Genomic DNA, 23,088 nt, shown 5'->3' on the forward strand with positions numbered 1-23,088 from the left:
CGCGTTCACGTAGAGTCAGCGGTCAGATGGGTTTTAGGCATGAGTGTCCCGCGTTCGCGTAGGGTCTAGTTGAGCTTCGCATTCGCGACCAGTGCATCACATTTGTGATGAGTATATTTTTTGTCTAAAGCATCTTGTGCTTCGCAAACACGAGGCTTTGACCGCGTTCGCGAAGAAGGATCACCTGGGCAGTACTTAAACATTTCAAAATCGAGCGTTAGCCATTTTTATCAAAACAAGAGTTTGGGAGCTCGGATTTGCACGAGATTATGAGGGATTTTCAGAGATATCAATTGGGTAATGATTCTTAACTTTATTTTGGATATAACCCACTAATGTATCATTAATTTTATCATTTAATTTCGGATTTGGGGTGAAAAATTGGGAAACACTGAGAAGAGTTCTTAGACCAAATTTTAGGGTTTTGATCGAGATATTGGTACCAGATTTGAGTAATTTTGGTACAAGTGAACTCATGAGTGAATGGGTATTCATAATTGGTGACTTTTACTCGATTCCGAGATGTGGGCCCGTGGAGGCTTTTAGGGGGATTTTCTAATTTCTTGATTTAGCATTGATTTCATTAATTATATTAATTCTTACAGTTGTATTTATGGTATGTAATTGATTTTGGCTAGATTTGGGCCATTCGGAGCTGGATATTTGTGGAGGGAGCATTGTTACAGATTGATTGAGCTTGGATTTAGGTAAGTGGCTTGCCTAACCTTGTGTGGGGGAAATCCCCTTAGGAGTTGGTACTGATTTTACTATGTGAGCACCGTGTACGCGAGGTGGCGAGTGCGTACACAGGCTATTTGATGAAAAACCCAAGTTTTACTGAGAATTTCCCTGGTTCCACCTTATTTGAATATACTAGCATGCGTAGTTACCCTGTTAGCTTAGAATAACATGTCTACGTGCCTTATTGTCTTAATTGAACTCTTTGCAGTATGCCTATTGAATTCATGTTTCTTTCCCGACTTGTACTTAGTCTAGACTGTAGATTTCTCTTGCTGTACTTATCGTTTTTAAGTGATAGCGTTGTGTATTTACTTTGGGACTACGGGATGGTATCTTGGGAGAACCCCCTGCATATTTACTTTTGGCACTATGGGACGGTATCCCGGGAGATCCCCCTGCATATTTACTTTTGGGACTACGGGACGGTATCCCGGGAGATCCTCCTGCACATTGACTTTGATACTAAGAGGCGGTACCTCGGGAGTTCTCCCTGCATATTTACTTTTGGGACTACGAGACGGTATCTTGGGGGATCCCCTGTCGCTTAATTCCATGCACTGTTATGTTATTTCACTATGTATTTCCTTTGTTGAACTTTAGCCTCTTATTATACTACTTATTCTCCTATTTTTCTTACTATATACTAGTGGGCCTGACCTGACCTCGTCACTACTCGACCGAAGTTATGCTTGGCATTTACTGGGTATCACCGTGGTGTACTCACGCCCTTTCCTGTACATGTTTTTTTTTGTGTGCAGATGCAGGTTCATCTTACCAGCCTTATCACTAATTACAGTTGCTGCTGCTTATTTTAGACTTCAAGGTATATCTTCCCGCATTCGCAGATTCTCAGAGTCCCCCTCTATCCCGCATTAGTAGCTTGTGACTTACGATATTCTGGGTTTTGGGAAAAAGTGATATTGTATATGCCAAGTCTATTTCTGCTTATTTAATATATCTGTTAGCTATTATCTTTGTGTTTTCATTTCATTTTCGCAATAATTAGGCTTACCTAGTCGAAGAGACAAGGTGCCGTCACGACAGTTCACGGAGGGAGAAATTGGGTCATGACAAGTTGGTATCAGAGCTCTAGGTTCATATGAGTCATCTGTCACAAGCCGGTTTATTAGAGTCTCACGGATCGGTATGGAGACGTCTGTACTTATCTTCGAGAGGCTATGGAGCAGTTAGTAACAAACATACTTCTTTTGATTCCTTATCGTGCGAGTTATTGGCATCAAATTCTAAAAATTCTCTATTTTATTGTTTCTCACAAATGGTGAGGACCCATACCGGATGGTCTGATGACCAGGCACCCACGCCCCCTGGTAGAGCCGCCAGAGATCGGGGCCAGGGTAGAGTACGGCCACGTGGTGCAGCTAGAGCACCAATGCGAGCTGCGATAGAGGAGCCCCCAGCAGTTCAAGCTGGAGGGCAGGCACCGGAGGTTCCTATTACTGCACCATCCCTCCAGGAGACTCTAGCCCAGTTCATGAGCATGTTCAATACCTTAGCTCAGGCTGGATTAATTCTGTTAGCTCCCGTCACATCTCAGGCTGGGGCAAGGGCACAGACTCCCACAGCCCACACTCCTGAGAAGAGGGTCCAGGTTGATCAGGCCCCAGAGTTCATTCCTATGCCGTCGGTAGCCCCGGTTCAGCATGAGACTAGGACAACCACTTCTGAGGTGGAGCATCTCAGACTTGAGAGGTACATGAAGTACCACCCACCTAGCTTCAGTGGATTGGATATAGATGTTGCCTAGTGTTTTCTGGAGGAGTGTCATCCTATTCTCCGTACTATGGTCATAGCGGAGATGAGTGGGGTTTCATTTACCACTTTCCAGCTTAGAAGAGCATCATATTAGTGGTGGCGTGCTTATGTGTTGAGTAGTCCGGATGAGGCAGCTTCTTTTTTAGAGAGTATGTCCCTCAGAGGCTCAAGGACTCATGGCGCACGGAGTTTGAGCAGCTGCGCTAGGGTGCTATGCCTGTGTCAGAGTATGCAGTCCACTTCACTGATTTGGCCCGACATGCACCGGCCTTGGTTGCCACAGTTTGAGAGAGGATTAAACGATTTATTGAGGAACTCCACCCCAGTATCAGGGTTAGTATGGTCAGGGAGCTGGAGATCGATATTCCTTACCAACAGGTTGTGAGTATTGCTATGAGATTGGAGGGCATGCTTGCCTGGGACAGAGATGAGAGAGAGGCCAAGAGGTCTCGAGAGACTGGTTCTTATTCTGGAGCTCATGCCCCAGCAGCTAGCCATGGTAGGGGTTATTTGAGTCGCCCAGTTCTTTCAGCTCTTCTAGCCGCCAGTGGTGTTCCAGCCCCTCCTAGGCCCCAGGAGCCTTATTATGCACCGCCAGTATCTGGAGTGCCTCCTGCTCGGGGTACTTTTAGCGGCCAGTCCAGCAGACCTGGCCCGACTCAGTCACAGCAACCATGCCCTCCGAGGGGTTGTTTTGAGTGTGGTGACACCCACCATATGGTGAGGGATTGCCCCAGACTTAGGAGGGTTGCATCTCCACAGACTTTTCATCCACCATGTGCTCTACCGGGTCCTCCAGCTATGATTCCAGCACCAGCTACTGCCCCACCTGCTCAGTCAAATCGAGGTAGAGGTCGGGGAGGTCGAGGTCGCCCTAGAGGGGGAGGCCAGGCCAGGTATTATGCTCTTCTGGCTCATATAGAGGCAGTTGCTTCCGAATCTGCCATTACAAGTATTGTTCTAGTCTGTCATAGAGATGCGTCGGTATTATTTGACCCAGGCTCTACGTATTCATATGTGTCCTCTTATTTTACCCCACATTTGGGTGTATCTCGGGATTCTTTGAGTTCCCATGTTTATGTGTCTACTCCTGTGGGAGATTCTCTTGTTGTAGACCACGCGTACCTATCGTGTTTGATTGCTCTTAGTTATTTTAAGAACAGAGTCGACTTATTATTACTCAACATGGTAGATTTTGATATTATCTTGGGCATGGACTGGTTGTCTCCCCATTATGCTGTTCTTGATTGTCACGCTAAGACTGTGATGCTGGCTATGCCAGGCTTACTGCGATTAGAGTGGAGAGGTACCTTAGAGTATACTCCCCGCAGAGTTATTTCATTTCGTAAGGCTCAACGAATGGTTGAGAAGGGGTACGACGCATATTTAGCTTATGTGAGAGATGTAAGTATTAATACCCCTATATTTGTGTTAGTTCCAGTAGTGAGGGATTTCCCAGACGTGTTTCCAGCTGGTCTTCCGAGCATGCTGCCCGACAGAGATATTGATTTCGGCATTGATTTATTGCTGGGCACTCAGCCCATCTCTATTCCTCCATACCATATGGCTCCTCCTGAGTTGAAGGAGTTGAAGGAGCGGTTGTAGGAGTTGCTTGATAAGGGCTTCATTCGGCCCAGTGTGTCACCTTAGGGTGCACCTGTCTTGTTTGTGTAGAAAAAGGATGGTTCTATGTGTATGTGTATTGATTATCGCAAGCTGAACAAAGTTACAGTGAAAAACAGGTATCCATTGCATCATATTGATGACTTATTTGATCAGTTACAAGGTGCCAAAGTATTTTCCAAGATTGATTTGCGTTCAGGTTATCATCAGTTGAAGATTCAGGAGCTAGATATCCTAACGACTTCTTTCATGACTCGGTATGGCCATTACGAGTTCCTTGTGATGTCATTTGGGCTGACCAATGCCCCAACAGCCTTTTCGCACTTGATGCACAGTGTGTTCCGACTGTATATTGATTCTTTTGTCATCGTATTCATTGATGACATTCTAGTGTATTCCCGGACTCGGGAGGATCATGAGCAGCACCTGAGGATAGTGCTTCAGACTTTGAGAGAAAAGAAGTTGTATGCAAAGTTCTCAAAATGTGAGTTCTGGTTAGATTCCGTGGCATTCTTGGGTCACATTGTGTCGAGTGAGGGGATCAAGGTAGATCCAAATAAGGTGGAAGCAGTGCAGAGTTGGCCCAGACCGTCCTCAGCTCCAGAGATCTACAGTTTTCTTGGTTTGGCGGGGTATTACCGTCGGCTTGTTAAGGCATTTTCTTTTATTGCAGCACCTATGACCAGGCTGACTTAGAAGGGCACTCCGTTTAGGTGGACAGAGGAGTGTGAGGAAAGCTTTCAGAAGCTCAAGACATCTTTGACTACACCCCCAGTATTGGTATTGCCTTCAGGTTCGGGGTCTTATACAGTTTATTGTGATGAGTTGTGAGTTGGCCTCGACGCGGTGTTGATGCAGGACCGTAGGGTCATTGCCTACGCATTTAGATAGCTGAAGGTGTATGAAAAGAACTATCCTGTCCACGACCTTGAGCTAGCAGCTATTGTTCATGCCTTAAAGATTTGGAGGCACTATCCTGTCCACGATCCTTGTGAGATCTACACTGATCACAGGAGTTTGCAGCATTTGTTCAAGCAGAAGGATCTTAATTTGCGTTAGAGGAGGTGGTTAGCACTGCTTAAGGATTATGACATTACCATTTTGTACCATCCCGGGAAGGCCAATGTGGTGGCCGATGCTTTGAGTCGTTGGGCAGAGAGTTTGGGGAGTTTAGCATATCTACCAGCAGCAGAGAGGCCTATGGCATTGAATGTTCAGGCCTTAGCCAGCCAGTTTGTAAGATTGGATATTTATGAGCCGAGTCAAGTTTTGGCTTGTGTGGTCTCTCGGTCTTCTCTTTATGATCGTATCAGGGAGCGTTAGTATGATGACCCCCATCTGCTTGTCCTTAAGGACACGGTCTAGCACGGTGATGCTAAGATGGTCACTATTGGGGAGGATGGTGCGTTGAGGATGCAGGGCATGTTATGTGTGCCCAATGTGGATGGTTTGCGTGAGTTGATTCTCCAGGAGGCTCACAGCTCGCGGTACTCCATTCATCCGGGTGCTGCAAAGATGTATCAGGACCTTAGGCAACATTATTGTTGGTGGAGGATGAAGAAGGACATAGTAGAGTATGTGGCTAGATGTCTAAATTTCCAACAGGTGAAGTATGAGCATCAGCGATCGGGTCGGTTGCTTCAGAAGATAGAGATTCCGGAGTGGAAATGGGAGCGGATCACTATGGACTTCGTTGTTGGACTCCAATGGACTCAGCGGAAGTTTGATACAGTTTGGGTGATTGTGGACAAGATGACCAAGTCATCTCATATCATTCCTGTGATGACTACATATTCTTCCGAGCAGCTGGCTCGAATTTACATTCGTGAGATTGTGAGACTTCATGGCGTACCGATATTTATAATCTCTGACCGAGGCACGCAGTTTACATCGCGGTTCTGGATAGCCGTACAACAGTAGTTGGGTACTCGGGTGAAGTTGTGCATATCTTTTCACCCTCAGACGGACGGACAGTCCGAGCGTACTATTCATATTTTTGAGGATATGCTGCGTGCGTGTGTGATGGAGTTTGGAGGTTCTTGGAATCAGTTCTTGCCACTTGCGGAGTTTGCCTACAACAATAGTTATCAGTCCAGCATTCTGATGGCACCGTATGAGGCTCTGTATGGTAGGCGGTATCGGTCACCAGTGGGTTGGTTCGAGCCGGGCGAGGCTAGATTATTGGGTATGGACTTGGTTTAGGATACCTTGGAGAAGCTGAAGGTGATTCAGCACACACTTCACATAGCCCAATCTAGACAGAAGAGTTATGCGAATCGGAAGGTTCGCGATGTTGCATTCATGGTTGGAGAGCGGGTCCTGCTTCGGGTTTCGCCTATTAAGGGCATTATGAGGTTCGGAAAGAGGGGCAAGCTGAGCCTAAGGTTTATTGGCCCTTTTGAGCTGTTGCGGCGAGTTGGGGAGGTTTCTTATGAGCTTGCCTTACCTCCCAGCCTAGTTGGAGTTCATCCAGTATTTCATGTGTTTGATGCTCCGGAGGTATCACAGAGATCTGTCTCATGTGTTGGATTTCAACTCAGTCCAATTGGACAAGGATCTATCCTATGTTGAGGAGCCAATGGTTATTTTGGACAGGCAGCTTCGGAAGCTGAGGTCAAAGAACATTGCATCAGTAAAGATTCAGTGGTGGGGTCAGCCGGTCGAGGAGGCGACATGGGAGACCGAGCAGGATATGACCAGCCGTTATCCTCATCTCTTCACTACTTCAGGTATGTCTCTATACTCGTTCGAGGACGAACGATTGTTTTAAGAGGGGAAAGATGTAACGACCCGACCGGTCATTTTTAGAGTTATAGCCCCGATCCCTTATTAATTGCTTCTCCCATATCTATTTCTGCTATTATGACTTGCCGGGAGGTTTCATTTTGGTTTTTTTGGAGTGTTTTGGGACACTTAGTTCCTAAATGGAGGTCTAAGCCTTAGGATTGGCACCGTTGTCGAAAATATGTGAAGACGACTCCGAAATGGAATTCCGTCAATTCCGTTAGGTTCGTTGTGTGATTTTTGGTTTAGGGGAGTGTCCGGATTGTGTTTTGGAGGTCCGTAGCTCATTTAGGTTTGAAATGGCAAAAGTCGAATTTTTGGAGTTTTGGGCCGGTAGTGGAAATTTTGATATCGGGTTCGAATTCTGATTCCGGAAGTTGGAGTAGGTTTGTAGTGTTGGATATGACTTGTGTGCAAAATTTGAGATCAATCGGACATGGTTTGGTTGGTTTCGGCATCGATTGTCGAATTTGGAAAGTTTTAATTTGTTTAAGTTTGAATTGGAGGGTGATTCATGATTTTAGCATTGTTTGATGTGATTTAAGGGCTCGACTAAGTTCGTATGGTGTTTTAGGACTTGTTGGTATGTTTGATTGAGGTTCTGGGGGCCTCGGGTGTGTTTCGGATGCTCAACGAACTAGTTTTTGGACTTGAAAGATAGCAGATTTCTGGTATTTTTGTTGCAGACAATCCTTCATCGCGTTCGCGAGAAAGTCTCGAGATCACGTAGAGCATCTAGGAAAGGCAGCTGAGTTTGTTCTTCGCATTTGCGACGTCGTTCGCATATTCACGAAGGTATGGAAAACTAAGGCTACACGTTCGCGATAAGGACCTCGCGTTCGCGTAGAGACAACAGTCAGATGGGTTTCAGGCATGATAGCCTACGCATTCGCGATGAGTGTCCCGCATTCGCGTAGGGTCAGGCTAGTTGAGCTTCACGTTCGCGGCCAGTGCATCGCATTCGCGATGACTATATTTTTGGTCTGAAATAGCTTGTGCTTCGCGAATGCAAGGTTTTGATCGCGTTCACGAAGAAGGATCACCTGGGCAGTACTTAAACATTTCAAAATCGAGGGTTAGCCATTTTTATCAAAACTTGAGTTTGGGAGCTCGGATTTGGACGATATTTTGAGGGATTTTCAGAGATATCAATTTAGTAATGATTCTTAACTTGATTTTGGTTATAACCCAATAATGTATCATTAATTTTATCATTTAGTTTCAGATTTGGGGTGAAAAATTGGGAAAAACTGAGAAGAGTTCTTAGACCAAATTTTGGGGTTTTGATCGAGATTTTGGTATCGGATTTGAGTAATTTTTGTACGAGTGAACTCGTGAGTGAATGGGTGTTCATAATTTTCCAATTTCTTGCTTTATCTTTGATTTCGTTAGTTAGATTAATTCTTATAGTTTTATTTATGGTATGTTATTGATTTTGGCTAGATTTGGGCCATTCAGAGACGGATATTCGTGGAAAGAGCATTGTTACGAATTGATTGAGCTTGGTTTGAGGTAAGTGGCTTGCCTAACCTTGCGTGGGGAAATCTCCTTAGGAGTTGGTACTGGTTTTACTATCTGAGCGTCGTGTACACGAGGTGACGAGTGCGTACATGGGATATTTGTTGAAAAACCCGATTTTTACTGAGAATTTCCCCGGTTCCACCTTATTTGAATATACTAGCATGTGTAGTTACCTTGTTAGCTTAGAATAACATGTCTACGTGCCTTGTTTGCTTAATTGAACTCTTTGCAGCATGCCTATTGAATTCCTATTTCTTTCCCGACTTGTACTTAGTCTAGACTGTAGATTTCTATTGCTGTACTTATCATTTGTAATTGATTGTGATGTGTATTTACTTTGCGACTACGCGAAGGTATCCCTTGAGATCCCCCTGCAAATTTACTTTTGGGACTACGGGACTGTATCCTGGGAGATCCCCCTGCATATTTACTTTTGGGAATACGAGACGGTATCTCGGGAGATCCCCTGTCGCTTAATTACGTTTACTGTTATGTTATTTCACTGTGTTTTTCCTTTGTTGAACTTTAGCTTCTTATTATACTACTTATTCTCCTATTTTTATTACTATATACCAGTGGGCCTGACCTGACCTCGTCACTACTCGACCGAGGTTAGGCTCGGCACTTACTGGGTACCATTGTGGTGTACTCATGCCCTTTCCTGCACATGTTTTTTTTTTGTGCAGATCCAGGTTCATCATACCAACCTTATCACTAATTGCAGTTGCTGCTGCTTATTGGAGACTTCAAGATACATCTGCTCGCGTCCGCAGATCCTTGGACTCCCCCTCTATATCCCTATGTTCATTTTGCCTTCTTTTTGTAGAAATGATGTATACTACGGTTAAGACTTCTTAGTAGCTTGTGACTTACGGTATTCCGGGTTTTGTGAATAAGTGAATATTGTATATGCCGAGTGGCACTACTTCTGCTTATTTACTATATCTGTTAGATGTTATCTTCGTGTTTCCGCAATAATTAGGCTTACCTAGTCGTAGAGACTAGGTGCCGTCATGACAGTTCACGGAGGGAGAAATTGGGTCGTGACAAATACGAAAGCTGACCTTAGCCTCGATACAAAATAAGGCGCACGCAACTTGTGATATATGTGGAAGAGAACACCCTACTCATGAGTGTCAAGCCTCGACTAAGGAAGTGAATGTTGTGGGAAATTATAATGCAATGGGTTAGAGGAACCCTAGTTTTTCATGGAGTTCACCTGAGGGTATTGCGAATGCATGGCAACAAAACAACTCCAGACCCCAGGGACAAGGAGCTCCTGGCTTTATGAATCGGGAGAGGCAGAAATTTTAGTCTCAATAGCCCATACATTCAGGCATAGAAGATCTCATGAAGACCTTCATTCTGAAAACTAATGAGAGGCTGGACGCCCATGGAGTAGCTATCAAATAATTGGGCGCTGATTTTCGAAACCTGGGGAGACAAGTGAGAAAGATTGCAACAATATTATCTGAAAGGGCTCCAGAAACTCTCCTGGCTGATACTGAGAGAAAACCCAATGAAATAGTGAATGTTGTAACTCTGAGAAGTGGGCAAGTGTTGAAAGATCCCACCCCGATCCAAAATGATGTGAAACTTGAAAAAGGAAGTAGGGAGTAGCTCAAGAATGATGTTGATAAAAAGAAGAAAGGGCCGATGAAAGCGGAGAAAAAGAAGAAGGAAGAATAATCTAGAAAGGAGGAACATGATGAGAGCTAGCATATGCCTACTTTACCTTTTCCCCAAAAGCTATATAGAGAAAAGCTGGACAAGTAGTTTGAGAGATTTCTGGATGTGTATAAACAGGTTCATGTAAACTAACCATTCACATAAGTGCTCTCACAAATACTTGCTTATGCCAAATTCTTGAAGGAGATCCTTACAAAGAAGAGGAAGATAGAGGAGACCTCAGTAGTCAAGCTCATAGAGCATTGCAGTGCGATATTGCAAAAAAAACTCCTACAAAAGTGTGGAGATCTAGGGAGTTTTACTATAACTTGCTCATTAGGAACCATCAATTTTGATAAATCCTTATGTGATTCTGGTGCCTCAATTAACTTAATGCCTCTATCTATTTACTGAAAACTAGAGAAGGAGATTAGAGAGATAAGGTCAGTGCCAATATCTTTGCAGCTGGCGGACCAAACGATTTTAATACCCGAGGGGATAATGGAAGATATATTAGTTCGAGTGGATAAGTTCGTATTCCCTGTAGACTTTATAGTGGTGAATATGGAGGAGAACAAGGAGGCCCCCCTCATCCTAGGAAGACCATTCTTACCGACGGGCAGAGAAATATTGGATATACACAAGAGGAAACTTATGCTTAGAGCAGGTGAGGAGACTGTAACTTTTGAGATAAATATAGCAAAGGGGGCACAAAAAGAAAAACCAGCTGCAAGTGTTGAGTGGAAAGTGAACGGCTCGAAAGAGAAGGTTACAATGAGCGAGAAAGATAAATGTGGTATGTACACTAAAAAGGCTGAGAAGAAGGTGTCTGCATGGATGTGTTCATTAGTTCGAAGGCAAGGAATGGAGCCCGACTTCGACTCAGACCCGGCTAGATATCCAGGGAAGTTTCCTTACCTTATGCTTTTTAATGGTGTGTCATGGGGACATGCCACAACTTAAAGTGTGGGGTGTGGGATAGTTATATGGTGTATGTATATGTGTTAGTTTTGTTAGTTGTTGTAGTTTGAAAATAAAAAAAACATAAAAATTTGATAAAATTTCAATTTTTCCCGACGATGGATATCATTCGATGGGTTTCTTGAGGGATTAAAGTCAAAATACATAGACAAAAAGATTTGTTTTTGTTAGGTAATGTATTAATTCCCCCTTGGATTTTCTTTGTGTTGCGGTTCTTTTCCAAGGATTTTGTTTGAACCGGGTGTAGTTAGTTTTTATTTTTGTTAGGAGTAGGAAACCTTGTGCTATGATTTGAATGGAAAGCAATATCTCTTAACTTTATAATGCATTGAGAATAGTAAGCGCGTTAGTTATGACGCTTAGTCTTAGTTTTTGACTCTTGTATAAGTACCTTAAATTGTATGATCTTAACTTTGCTTAATGTCTTTGACTAGAGTGTCCTGATAGTCTAATCTTGAGTGAGTTATGCACCATGTGTGTGTGTGAGGTTTTATGTTATTCTGTGCATTGCATTTGATGTCTAGAACATGCCCCGTGTGTTTGCAAAGCGAAATAGTAGTTTTGTTCAGTCTTGGAAGTGATATAGTCATTTCTTTGTTGAGCCAGATATATGCTATTTACCTACCTAATTGTTATGTATCTTAGTTAACCCCGTTGAGCATGTAATCCTGTTTCTTTGGCAAGCACATTACAAGCCCTACTCATTTGGTTGAATTGATCATCTATTTGAACCTTTACCTTTCGTGAGCACTTGAATTCTTTATTAACTTTGTAAAAGTTAAATTGTGGGGTGGTTGGTTTGATTTTTGAGTGAAACTATTGAAATAAGAATGGTGCACTGTTTTGAAAAAGAAAGAGCTACATGAATTGAAAAGAAAATAAAAAATTAAGAGTATGATTGTGAAATTTATTCCTTGATAGTGCTAACTTGATGTAGTTGTGCTTAAAGAAGTAGGGAGTTAATGTATATTGATGTGAAGGTGGAGTTATGATTTGACATAAGTGTGGGGTTTTGAATAATGAACTGTATGTATTAAAGTTCTCAAGGAGGTATAGTCAATCTTATATCTAAATGTATCCTGCCCATCCCGCAGCCTACATTACAACCAATGAAAGTCCTACTTGATCCTTGACTGAATGAGCTCAATTAGTAGAGTAGTACACTACGGTCAAGCCTATAGTACGTCTTTTGTGGCATATGAATGTTGTTTCTGAGAGTGAGTGAATTCTTTCTACCTTGAGTTCCTAATAGTTCTTAAATTTTATTGAATGTGGAACTACTCTCTATTGTGGAGTGAGGGCACTTGATTCATGAAGGAAAGGTAATGCTTAACCTCTGTGTTAGAGTAAAGCGGGTTATAAAAATGCATGGTGCGTCAAATCATGAGGCGAGGATGTTACGGTATTGTGCTTAGTCTATTTTAAATATTTTTGGTGTGATGAGTTATTAGAGCTGTTGAAAACAGTCGTGTCTATATGAAGTATAGTTTGATTTCTAGAGGACGAGCAATGTTTTAAGTGTGGCGTATTGATGGTAGGCTATAATTACGTGTTTTAGTCACTTATTGCACTCTAGTTCACTGCACTTTATTCATGTTTGAGCTTTAATTGATAGTATTTTGCACTTATTGTGTGTTTTATGGCTTGAAGGAGTGATTCCGAGCTATGTAGATTCTATGGAATGAATTCAAGCTATTTGAAGCTTTGAAGTCTGAGTAAAAGCCCAAGGGATCAAGTCAGGATCGTGTTCGGGGGTTGAGGACCAAGTCTGGACGTCAAAACGCAAGCAAAATTCGTACTCTGAGAAATCTCCACTGCCGCAGCACGTGGAGCGGCATGTGGGGCTGCGCTTGTGCATTCCTCTGCTGTATGTCAGAACTTAGCTCTCAATAATTTCCCACTAATGCCCCGCATGGCGCGTCGCCCCATGCTGCGCACTGTGCAAATTTAATAGAGTGAAATTCCTATTTCGTCTAAGAGAAGGTGGTTTCGTCTGGGCCCGACCCTACTTGGTATAAATACATGATAAAATGTTATTTTCTGGACTTTTGACACATATTCGACCTAAGGAGATAGGGAGGAGCAAAAGCACAAGGATTTTATCATTCCTTCCTCACTCAAGACACGAGTTTGGATTGAATTTGTGTTTTCCTTTACTCTAACTTTATTTGTGATGAATTGCTCCATATCTATGGAGTAGTTCCCCTTTAGGGTTTGATGGATTTAGTTTTATGTATTGAAGCATTTTTGGATGATTTAATTGTTGCATCTATATTCACTTGTTCATGTAATCAAGAGAGGCATAACTTGTGTGATATGTTTGCATGATATTGTTGGTTTAGTTCATTAATTCTACTTAGTATCGAAAGAGGCTACTTGAATCATTGATTAAATATAGTTAGGAGGATAATCGAGAGAGGTTCTCCTAAAGACCAATCCACTACGCATTCTTGCATATCTTCACATGAGGATAAGGCCTAATTGAGAGAGGAGTTTCTGCTGAACGTTTGAACTAATAATTGAGTGAATTCGAAAGACTCACTTAAACATTAGAAGTGAATTACCTAGAATTAGATGCCTAACAATTATCTTGCACCTATCCTATCAACCCCTATTTTTTCCCATTGATAACTTCCTCTCTTACCTTTGTTCCGATTGTCATTAGTCAATAACTTTAGATTTTTAGTTAATTATAGTTAGAAATCATAGAAATCTCAATTGTTGATCATCGTGGATAGCAACCAAGCTAGAAACTACTAGAATACTGTTTAAATCCAATCCATGTGGATACTATATTATATTATACTATATTTGACTAGCGAGCATAATTTAAGTGTATGTTTTGAGCTCGTCAAGCTGCTCGAACTCTGTGCGCCATGCATCCCAGAGATTCTGGGGAACGAACTCCCTAAAACACATATCTGAAAACTGAGTCCAAGTGAGTGGTGGTGCATCAGCTGGCCTACCCTCCTCATGAGCCTGCCACAACTGATACGCTGCTCTTGCAGCTGAAATGTAGTAAAAGTAACTCCGCTCACCTCCACAATACACATGGTGCTGAGAATACGGTGATACTTCTCTAGAAAACCTTACACATCCTTGGTAGTTATGCCACTAAAAGTAGGTGGATCATATTTCTTGAACCTCTCAATCCTCTTCTCCTCCTCCTCTGATGCCCTTGGCCTGACCTCAAGCTGAACCAAAATAACATGTTATACAGGCATAACACCCGAAACCTGACCAATGTAAGCCCGCTTCTCTCGAGTACGGGCGGCGCGAGTCTGAGCTCCTCCCGACTCTGCGAAGTAGCTGGTGCAAGTGCGATCAATCCTGACTGAGCCAATGTACCAAACATGCTCAGGAAGTGCGATAAAGTCACCTGAAGTGTGGGGTAGCAACAAGCGTCTCCGGCGCTTGTTCCCCAACCAGAGCTACTGGTGGCTCCTCAGCTGCTTTGCTAAGTGCTCTAGCTTTTTCTAGTGCCCCTCCTCTACCTCTACCTCAGCCTCTCGTGGCTCTAGCAGGGGGCACGAGTGTCTGCTCAGCTGATCCGGTAGTGTGTGTCCTCACCATCTGTGAGAGAATAGAAACACAAAGGCTCAAACTCCGAAATCAATAAATCTGAACGATATGAAGTAAAGAAGTGGAATTTTCCTAATAGTTTCGTAGCCTCTCGAAGATAAGTACAGACGTCTCCGTTCAGATCCGCAAGACTCTAGTAAACATGCTCGTGACTCGTAGAACCTATGAACCTAGAGCTTTGATGCCAACTTGTCACGATCCAAAATCCCGCCTTTGGCATCGTGATGACACCTAGTCTCTAAGACTGGGTAAGTCGATTATTTACAACAGTTAAACCAATTAAACATGATATTCTTAAAACATAGTTTAATATAAATACCGATATGAAGGTGATACAAGCCTACATAGCGATAATCACAACAATCCTCCCAAGACTAGGAAATACAGAGTCATAAACTCTAGATGAATATGTAGGAATATCTCAAAAACAAACTACAATACGGTTCAGACAACAAATTAGCAATACAATCAAAAGGAAAGGGACTCTAAGGGACTGCGACGACCAAGCAGCTCTACCTTGAATCGTCACGAACAAGAAACTAACTCTACCTGAGTTTGATATCTTCAATACCTACATCTGCACAAGTATAGTATGAATACACCACGACCGGTATCCAATAAGTATCAAGACTAACCTCGGTGGAGTAGTGACGAGGTACAAGTCAAGACACCTGCTAGTCATAATAACCTGTGCAGTTTATAAGTATAAAGATAATAATGAAAGCAAGAATCAGTAAACTGCAACAAGGAATAAACATGTGATATAAACAGTAAGGTAATCGGAACCCCATTAAAGTACCTGTTAAACCAAATAAGGAAAACAAATGACTACCAAATGATCAAGCCGTTCTAACACAAGTCTTACAAAAACATTCCTCCAAGATACCTCATCTCATAATTACATGTCATGAGTCCCAAATCACAAATCATATGCTCACGGCACCTCGTGCCTACAGTATCAAACGCGACAGCACGGGCAACTCACGTGCCAATATCTCAATCTGCCTGGCATGGTCATAGGCTCACTATAACAATCTGACCGGCGTGGTCACATGATCAACATCACAATCCACCCGGCGTAGTCACCGGCTCAATATCGCAATGGAAGTAGATAATACAAGAATACATGTGCATGATCAAATAATGTCTAGTTCCATAGTCCTGATTAGGTGTAAGCGGTATGCTATGGTGTATGCTTATGCGAGTGTACTATTACAGTCCAAGTCAACAAGTAATATTAAAGACATCGAGTTTATTGGAACAACACAAGAACCACGTTAGGTACATAACACACACAAGGAAGATCACACCATCACATGAATATCATCAACATCATGCCCCCATGACAACATATATCAACCCTGACACAACCACCATTATCTCTCCGTATTGATAATATCATAATAGCCACCCTTATCGCTCCGCCCAGACAATACATCACAATAGCCACTCATATCACTCCGCATAATAGCCACCCTTATCACTCCGCCTAGACATTAACACAATAGCCACCCATATCACTCCGCACAATCAACAACACTTAGATGCCACCCTTATGCTTCGTATAACAACAGTTGATCCACACAACAAATCCACATGTGCTATCATCACAACAACACAACATAACAATCCGGACCACAAGTGCCCATAGTCCAACCATACCAAAATTATCCAATTCTGACCTCAAATCGACCTTTAAATCCTCAATTTTATGTTTTAGAAAGTTTTTACAAAAACCCCTAATTTTTTCCAATTCAAATCACTAATTAAATGATAAAAACAAGGATGGAATCAAGAAATATAACCAAATCCGACTCAAGAATAATTACTCCAAACCCGTCCTGTCGCGTCTATAGCAGGGGGGGCAGGTGTCTGCTCAGCTGATTTGGTAGTGCGTGTCATCACCATTTGTGAGAGAATAGAAACACAAAGGCCCAAACTCCGAAATTAATAAATCTGCATGATACGGAGGAAAGAAGTGTAATTTTCCTAATAGTTCCGTAGCCTCTCGAAGATAAGTACAGACGTCTCCGTACCGATCCGCAAGACTACTAAACTTGCTCGTGACTTGTAGAACCTATGAACCTAGAGCTTTGATACCAACTTTTCACGATCCAAAATCCCGCCTTAGTCCTCGTGATGGCGCCTAGTCTCTAAGACTAGGTAAGTCGATTACTTACAACAGTTAAACCAACTACACATGATATTTTTAAAACATAGTTTAATATAAATACCGATATGAAGGTGATACAAGCCTACGCGGCGATAATCCCAACAATCCTCCCAAGACTAGGAAATACAGAGTCACAAACTCTAGATGAATACATAGGAATATCTCAGAAACAAATTACAATACAGTTCAGATAACAAATTAACAATACAATCACAAGGAAAAGGACCCCAAGGGACTGCGACGACCAAGCCGCTCTACCATGAATCCTCGCGATCAAGAAGTTAACTCTGCCCGAGTTCGATATCTCCTATACCTGGATGTCATGACCCAAAACCGCAGGGGCGCGATGGGCACCCGGTGCCATACTCAACCGAGTACCAAAGTAACATATTTTCTTATCATACCATCATGGGTAAGTGGGTCAGAAGGGACATCATGAGATAACCAGAATAAACATAAGGGAATACTAGACATAGGATGACCACACATGATATAAAAACGATTACATGTGACATATGCACCTATAGGATCGAAATGATCATTTGTACACTCAAAACATAGCTTGACAAGGCCATACAATCATCCATATACATGGCATATATCTATTAACCTCTAAGAGTACATAAATGTCATAAAGGACGAGACAGGGCACGTCATACCAATCTATACACATCCAAAGCATATTGACCAAATAGGCAACTCCGGAGCAAATGGAGTGCACCACCTTCTGCTGAGCTGATAGCCTACTAAGAGGAATGTCAACTTGTCTATCAAGACCTGCGAGCATGAAACGCAGTGTCCCCAAGAAAAAGGAATGTCAGTACAAATAAAGTATCGAGTATATAAGGCATGAAAAGCAGTATATAAAAGACATGAAATAATCATGGAGTACAGAACTCAACCTGTAAGTCTGAATAACTCTGTGAATCATGAAACATTTATAATGTCATGCATATGCTTATAAATGTCATATCATGCATAGGTAAATATACGCATATACCTATGTATATGCGTGCGTAACATCATCAAGCCCTTGAGGGCATCCCATCGTATCATCTCGGCCTCTGTGGGTAAAATCATCAACGTATACCAGTTGATCAGGTGGTGGTGTGTATATAACGCTGTAACCTTTCCCCATACCCTATATGAATATAATGTATGCGTATATAACGCCATCTGGTCATGGGTCAATGTATAAGTATAAATGAATGCAATGCATAAGAAGTAAGTCAATAAGATCTCTCGGGATGTCATAAGATCAATATGCCTTCGATTAATATGATGAAATAAACTTTATCAACTTACATATTTTATGAGACCCATGCATAGACGATAGAATAATAGGACATAAGAGGAATCAAGAACATAGTCAACCCTAGTACATCTAAGAATAGAATCATTTGTAAAAGTTGCACGTTTGCTCGTTTCGTTTGTATCATATGGATCATGCCAAAAGGAAATAAGGGATAACCTTAACATGCCTTATTACCATTTTTCCAATAACCACGTTGAACTCATCACGTTGCACCTTAATATACAACAATTATCATAATACTATCATTACGATACGGAAGGTTCAACTATCGCATAATGAATAACAAGCTTATTTTGTAATAGAACGAGCAACATCTCCCCTATAATCTTTACTTCCCCACAATTCGACATAACACCAACAACAATAAGAATACAACAATAAAAATATGTATACATTATTTTACAATCTTATCTCCATCACAATATACCACAAAATAACCCACATACCCTAATCACTTCATACACGAAATGAGAACCGTAATAGTGTCAAACAACCTGAAAACATAACGATGAACGACCAACCCACCATTCTGCCATTATGTGGTGTTTCTCCACATACTTTCTCATCTAAATCTCCACTAAACAGAAGTAAAATAGACAATCCAACAGAAATACGAAACAGCCCACAAAACAGTCCACTACAAGTTGAACAACTCGAACTCACGACTTACGATCACCATCTCGTGAGTTCTTACAATTATGAAATGAATTTATCAACCTTTCTTGAGATTTAAAAATCTTAAATACAGTAAGTAGGTATTTTATTAACCATAAAGTACCTTCCAAAACTCAAACTACAAAGAAAAAGAGAGGCGGTATAATGATACTTACATCGTAGGGATCGTTCTAATATTAACGCTTCTTGATTTCGTGAAAGGGATGTTGATCTTGTTTGGAATTTGTTGGAACAGACTTGGAGAGCTTGATAGTATTTTTTTATGTAATTACTCTCTGTATATTCACGATATATAAGGTAAAAAGATCACTTATTAGCCCACCGCCTCAATATTCCAAGAAGGTAGGTAAGCTGCCTGCTTGGTAGCTTGAGTGGAGCAACTTCGGACGCTTGAATTTCCCTACTCTGACATTGTATTGACAAACGGTTTACAGTGTTGGAAACTAGACATAAGGGGAATTAATTCCATATAAATATCTCCATGTAACTCTCATTAGATTAGGAGAAAAGAGTCTCGCAACCTGGCCTATAAACCTGCAGTTTCTCCGAAGTGCGGCAACATGACTTGGCGACCCTACTTTAAAAATCATATTTCTCTACCCCTATGTCGCATGAATAAATGGTTTATACCATTAGAATATAGGTTCCAATACCTTCATTTGTATGAGATATGTCCCAAAATAATATCATAAAGCTTACAAATTTAATTTTTCAAAACAGCACATTACAAGGCAAATATTAACTCGATTTTTTCGTAACTTAAATTCGATTTTTTCCAAACTTTATATTTTATATCCAAATATCATATATAGTCATATTATGACTTTACACTCATTTAAATCATAATTGACAAGTCTCATATTTATTATACATCACCTTGGTGCACACAAGATGTACATTCACGTATGAAAACACGGGGTGTAACATCATTCCCCCCTATTGAACATTCATCCGCGAATGTTGACTGATGCTCTTATCATTCTCATAACCTATAGCTATTACGTATACTTTAGTACTGTCATTGCCATCTAGGCAATTATTCTGTGAATAAATCCAAAGGCTAGGGCATTCCCTCCTTTAGGCCTCTTTCTCACACCACGACATGTGATCGAAATTCTTCCAATCTCGTAAATATTGCTACCTTCTGTCATGCAGCCTGTATGACTATGACCTTGTATGTGCACCATGCGGCTCTTCTCTCTTTTTTTCTCCAGCTTTTAGCCAATCTATATGCCTCACTTTGTGAACATATATAGAACTATGACAAGCTATCCCTCTGGGAATCTATAGGTATACTGAAGTTTTTCGCTCGGTACTTTATCGAACTTACGACTATTTCTATATCTTGTTTCATATCCTTGGTTATCTATGCTTATGGATTTACTATATCTAGGTAGGTCATACTGTACCAAAACTCTAACTTCGGTTTATTATTATCGAGGTCTGCTACCCAACTCCAGGTTACTCTCTCACTGCTTATCCTATATGCATAAATGTAAGTCCTTTAATGCTTCCTTATTACTATTCATCTAATGTATGACATCCTTATCTCCTCTCATACATTGGAACTTTTATCCATCTATTGTTGATTCACCTTAATGTTGATATATAATCTACCAATGATAACTTGAAACCTCTTACGTAATGCATTTTCACTAGGGCTCACCTCTCATCGGGGAACATAAGTGATTTGCCTGATCCACCTAGGGATGATACTATACTTCAATAACTGTATTTCATTTGCCTAATCCACCTAGGGATGATACTATACTTCAATAACTGTATTTCATTTGCCTAATCCACCTAGGGATGATACTATACTTCAATAACTGTATTTCATTTGCCTAATCCAACGTGATTCATCATATAGGTTCTAATCCCGTGCAACTCATGAAATCCCTTTTCTTAAAATTGTTACTCAATCAAAGGCCTAAACGTCACCCTCTTATCTATTATAATTACACCCTTATTCTACTACTAAGGTAGCATTTTGTCTCTTCTACATGTTCCTAGTCTTAAACTCCTATAATTTCATTCAAGTTGTACCGAGCTTTCTATAACTTACGGAAACCATCAACTCTTTTTTTTTGATGGGTTTAATCCTGAGGATTTACCTATTCTCGTCACCTTCTCACTCATTTTTTCTTATCCTTACTCCTATCTACCTAAAACCTTATCGCTCTATGATATTTTATCTTGCACCCTACACATATCTTTTTATACTACTCGTAACCTTCCTTTAACTTGCTAGCAACATAGATTTCCTTTCATGCCTTCTCAATTGTCTTTAAATGTATGAAATTACTTTTCCTGGTCGTTCTGCCACCTGTTGCATGAATACTTGGCTTATCTTATTGCCCACGAATACTGAAATTTCCTGTAACTCATATCATCTCAAATATCACCTTTGATTAATTTTTCCATTCATTAGCCACGATAGGTGCCACTTTCTTATGGAGTATATACAATATTGTAGTGAGACTGTTGTTACAAGACTATTTCTTCTTCAAATTACTATGTTTAGGTTGAAGCCTTCTTCCTTATTTCCTCAACTAGTCTTTCGTTGTAGTACTTAGGGGAGACCCTCTGACTCTTGTAAAGCTGCGAGCTTATTACATCATATACCTGATGGAATTTTTGATGTTGTTGCTCACCTATAATTATCCTTAGTTAATTACCTTCACACTCTTGTGCTCGTAGGGTTGCTTCTGAACTGAAATTTTGAATGTCTCCCTAGTGGCACTCTCTTTTATTTCCGTAATACCTATATAGTTCCTTTAACTACCCCAACTCCTATCTGAATATTTCTCAAGGATTATGACGTCATATATGTGAGACTGAATTCACTATGTTGGGGTTCACTATTTTTATTTTGCACAATTTGCTGATTTGTCTGTATCCTCTTGTCTAGCCATAACTAGACTTTTCCTGAATCAACTACTTACTACTCGTTGGTCCATTCTCATCTCTATATTCCGCGTAATCTCTCTTGGGATATGTCCTTTATCTTAACTTACCTCTCGAACTGGCTCCTAATATATCAAGTGTCCATTCACACTTATTTATCAATAACATCCTGTACGGGAATTCTTACTGCCTCTCTCCGGCGTTGTGATTGCATAATGTTCTAGAGTAACGACAAATCTCTTGGATATGAATAAATACAACCTCATCCCTTTCACCTTTTTACCACATTCGTCCTTTTACCGTTCCATAGTTACCTGAACCACTTAACTCCGACTTAATACCATATCACACCCCCCATTCCCTCTTTAGGGGAGTACTATGATTTAGTGCTACGACGATCTACCTATAGATGTTTTACCTCTTCATCTTTGGCGTATTTTCACATCATCAATGACCCTTACCAGCCTTAGGGTAACCTTTCTATACCAGGGATAACTGAATTCCATATGCACAAGGGTGACACCTAGTATAACTAGCACACTTAGCCCTTAAAGCTTAACTCTTCTCACAGTGCTTGTTTTAGGGAAGCGTCTTCCTGAATGAACTTTAAAGGTTATTCTTTTATTGTCCATTCTATTATTGCCGGAATGCTATCTCTGAAATTCTCACGCTGCCGACTATTATCAAATCTTCCGATCCCTAATTCATGTTCATTTTATCTTGTTCACTATCCCACACTGGTTTTTATTACTCCGGGGTTCTAACTTAGCCTTCTGGTAATCACGTTTGAGTCACCAACTCATTTCTCGAAATGAGGGTATGACTTTATGGCTTATACAGTATTATTCTAATTCATGTTCATTTTATCTTGTTCACTAGCCCACACTGATTTCTATTACTCCGAGGTTCTAACTTAGCCTTCTGGTAATCACGTTCGAGTCACCAACTCATTTCTCGAAATGAAGGTATGACTTTATGGCTTATACAGTATTATTGTCTCAAGGCCTGTTACCTCTTATCTTTTTATTCACTTGACTATAGACTCTGTCATTCTATCATATTATGATTTACTGTTATCACCCATTTATCACATCTTACTCATAATATTTCATTTACTCCCTTCTTATTCTCCGGCTAATATTTCTGTCTATCACTTTTTTCTTAAAACTTCAACAAAACGTTCTTTCACTTTTAGCTCCCCTTGCTTTATCTCACTAGCTCTTCGTGACTCCTAACATTCTCTCTATTTGTTTACTAGGGGCGGGAGTCATACTAAGGTAAATATTTATCCCTACTAGGATTTCACTGCCTATATTCTGAAATTTCTTAACATTCTAGTATTCAT

The sequence above is a fragment of the Nicotiana tabacum genome, chromosome 17, assembly GCF_000715075.1.
Source record: "Nicotiana tabacum cultivar K326 chromosome 17, ASM71507v2, whole genome shotgun sequence".
In the NCBI taxonomy this organism is placed as follows: Eukaryota; Viridiplantae; Streptophyta; class Magnoliopsida; order Solanales; family Solanaceae; genus Nicotiana; species Nicotiana tabacum.